We start from the raw sequence: 2,284 nt of genomic DNA, 5'->3' as shown, positions 1-2,284 counted from the left end.
TCAAGTACAATTAACAGCAAAAACTGCATATACGTAGGTATGTATTTGACTCTACTGCCATTACTTGAAACAAATACATTATTCGATATTAACAAATTGGAACTCTGGAATTACGAGTAATTATTTTTCATTGTACAGACTAGGTTTACATTTTTGAGGACCTTCTTTTGAACATGGCTTGACCTTTTCATTTTTATGATTTTTTGAAGATAGGGTGAGAGAGGACGAATGAGGGTAAGAGAAGACGAGATAGGCGAAAGAGGGTGAAAGAGAAGAAAAGAGGGTGAGAAAGGACGTACGAGGGTGAAAGAGGTGAGAGAGGGTGAGAGAGGACGAAAGAGGGTGAAAGAGGACGAAAGAGGTCGAAAGAGGGTGAGAGAGAACGAAAGAGGGCGAAAGAGGACGAAAGAGGGTGAGAGAGGACGAAAGAGTGTGAAAGAGGTCGAAAGAGGATGAGAGAGGGCAAAAGAGGGTGAGAAAGAATGAAAGAGGGTGAGAGAGGACGAAAGAGAGTGAAAAAAGGTGAAAGAGGACGAAAGAGGGTAAAAGAGGGTGAGAGAAAAGAAAGTGAGGAGGAAAACGAAGGGTGAGAGAGGACGAAAAAGAGTGAAAGAGGACGAAAGAGGTGATGAGTGGAAATGAGGAGAAGAGGGTGAGAGGACGAAAGAGGGTGAGGGTGAGAGGTGAATGAAGAGTGAAGGGTGAAAGAGGTGAAGAGGGATGAAGAGGAAGGTGAGAGAGGACGAAAGAGGGTGAAGAGGCGAAAGAGGGTGAAGAGGTGAAAAGAGGAGAAAGAGGGTGAAGAGCGAATGAGGGTGAAGGAGGACGGAGGGGTGGGGTGGTGGGATGTGGAAGGTGAAAGGGGTGGGTGAAAGTTGAGTGGGGTGTGGTGAAAGGTGAGAAAGAGATTAGTAAAGGAGAAGAGAATAGAAGAAGAAGAAGAGAAGAAGAAGAAGACGACGTTACTTCATTTTTCATGAAAAACGTCACTTTTGACCGCTTGTATCTCCAGAACGGCTTGACCGATTTTATTTTTTCTTGGCTCAAATTACTCGTGGCGATGCCGCCTTTCAGGTTATATTACGTGCAATTCAAAATTTTTTATATTTAGTAGTTCTACACCCCCAAAAAATGGACTTTGATGGTGCAGGATAAGGAGACTTGTAGTGTCTTTTAAGGTCTTTTAGGGTTTGAACATGGCTTGACCGATTTTATTTTTTCTTGGCTCAAATTACTCGTGGCGATGCCGCCTTTCAGGTTATATTACGTGCAATTCAAAATTTTTTATATTTTAGTAGTTCTACACCCCCAAAGAATGGACTTTGATGGTGCAGGATAAGGAGACTTTTAGTGTCTTTTAAGGTCTTTTAGGGTTTGAACATACCCTAAAGTATCAATATATATTTATAAAAGAATATGTTTATGATATACTAAACATGTGATATGCGATACTGCATATATGTAATTATATATAATATAAAAAAATATATCACATAATATACGAATACATCAGAATATTTAAAGTCTTCAAAGTGATGATAGTTCACATGATGTCAGATTTACCAAATGTTGACTTTGAACGAGATGTATATCAATTTATTGTAAGTAATGGTTCTCTAGCTTGTACATATTAATTAACTTAATTATTTCTTATTACTTCTATATATTGTTATATAAATATTATAATTTGTAGAAATCCTGCGTTTCGATCAGATGGATTAAAAATGTATCCGACACTTGTCATACGTGGTTATTGAAAACTGGAAGAGCGTACGTGATATACCTGTGCCATTAGTAAGGTAAATATAACAATATTAAATCATATGCATAATATATACATTTATGATAGATTATACATAATATACATATATGTATATTTTTTTCTTTAAGAAAACAGTTCCGGTGTAGAACATGGTGCGGAAATTTACGTGAGTTGTAATACTTTTCGTACTTCAAATGTTGTAGTAATTATTCTGTAAGAGCTTCGACATTATTTCTAAATGGACATCGAGAAACATCATAGTTTTTTGAGAGCAGGCCGCCATGTTATTTTTCTGAGTAATTAACAAATTGGTACTCTGGAATTACGAGCAATTATTTTTCATTGTACGGGCTAGTATGAATTTCAAATCAAATCTCTATAAACGACTATTATATTTTGTGCACTAAGAATAACATATCGCACTTATTTTCTAGAATCAAATTGTAATCAGTTTTACTTATATGTATGTATGTTCAATGTGAACTTGCACCTTGAATAAAATATCACAGTTATTTTTCATGG

At 36.5% G+C, this 2,284-nt stretch overlaps 1 long non-coding RNA gene across 1 annotated transcript; it reads left to right on the top strand.

Moving 5' to 3' along the window:
* The first annotated feature begins 1,503 nt into the window (after positions 1 to 1,503).
* LOC146723266 (uncharacterized) lies at positions 1,504 to 2,068 on the top strand. Its single transcript, XR_014924658.1, has 3 exons — positions 1,504 to 1,601; positions 1,694 to 1,799; positions 1,891 to 2,068. It is a non-coding gene; the product is annotated as an uncharacterized LOC146723266 (long non-coding RNA).
* The last annotated feature ends 216 nt before the right edge of the window (positions 2,069 to 2,284 follow it).

This window comes from Nylanderia fulva, unplaced genomic scaffold (assembly GCF_048542155.1).
Source record: "Nylanderia fulva isolate GAGA-0341 unplaced genomic scaffold, ASM4854215v1 Scaffold210, whole genome shotgun sequence".
NCBI classification, from domain to species: domain Eukaryota; kingdom Metazoa; phylum Arthropoda; class Insecta; order Hymenoptera; family Formicidae; genus Nylanderia; species Nylanderia fulva.
The sequence above is the reverse complement of the archived record's forward strand: the minus strand, read 5'-3'. Positions and strand labels throughout refer to the sequence as shown.